The sequence below is a fragment of the Pararge aegeria genome, chromosome 24, assembly GCF_905163445.1.
Source record: "Pararge aegeria chromosome 24, ilParAegt1.1, whole genome shotgun sequence".
Taxonomy (NCBI): Eukaryota; Metazoa; Arthropoda; class Insecta; order Lepidoptera; family Nymphalidae; genus Pararge; species Pararge aegeria.
Genome location: NC_053203.1, coordinates 748,478 through 749,804, shown reverse-complemented (window position 1 = coordinate 749,804; position 1,327 = coordinate 748,478).

Genomic DNA, 1,327 nt, shown 5'->3' with positions numbered 1-1,327 from the left:
CCCTCCTGCAACAAGCGTTATACGCAATTAGTTACACATCGAGCCAACATGTAGGTATCGTTCGTTCGATAATAGGGTATTTAACTATTTTCATCGTCGAATGAAAGCTAACAATATGTTGAATTTTAAAGCTAGCAATATGTTAAATTCGTCAAAATTCAGTATTTAAAAGGAAATTCTATATATGAATTTAAATAAAAAAATGGCACCAAAACTTCCGGTTTAAGGTCACATGACTGTGATGGCGTCACAAGTCTATAAAAATGTTAAAACTGATAATAAACAGATAATGCAGAGTCACGCTTGTGAGTACTTTTAAGGGTTTATTTACGAGAGACTCATAGTTTAAAATGTAAAGATTTCTTTTTAATTTTTGGAGTTTGTGTCAAAAATCCATGAGACGGCCTAGTCACACTTAATTATAATCTTTAAGTGCAAATAAATAAAGTTCTTTATAACAATAGCAATACCACATTATGTATGGTCTTGTGACGTCACATGACTGTAATTTAATAACATTAAGTCAATGGTCAGATCACGTGAACGCGGCTAGGAAAAAAATAATATTTTAGATTTATAGAAAATTTATATTTTTATTGATACTCTCAATATAGTGAAAAAAAAGTCTATTTCTATCTCAATTGCCCCGATGACACCCACACGGAGGAAATCGCAAGAATCAGTTATTAAATCACTTACACGCTACGAGTACAAGCGTTATCCTATTAAGCCTGCACACACACTTTGGAGCAGCAACGTAAAATCACTGCAATAAATTCTTTTTTTTTAACTGAAATAGTAATCAATAAATATTCAAATTCAAATTCAAAAATGTTTTATTCATGTAGACCTCATCACAGGCACTAAGAAGCGATCATACATAGAACATGTTCACACTAGTTAGGTGATGGTGAAAACTGCATTCGTTAACTTAAAACTGAAGCTAGGAGGGTTACAAACGCGCCCTGGTCTAAGAAGAGCCCACAACAAACTTAGCCAGGTTTTTTTGTTATCACCATCTCACAGTCGAGTTAATGTGTAGCTATGAAGTTAGAGCAATTCATACCTAAGCTTTTTTATCATACATGTAATAAACCTAATAATATCATGTTTAAAAAAACTAACACGTCAGTTTTGTTTATTTCATTTATTTTGCTCGGTATCAAAGATTGATCGCGACTATCCCTCAAGAGGAAAACTTGCAAAGGATTTTTGTTGCGAAGAAACTTTGGTAGATAATTTAACGGATGTTTTTTGGCTCACTGGTGCAAAACTTTTTTATACCACCCGAGGGATGAAGACAAATTGTTTGTTATTTTAACAATTT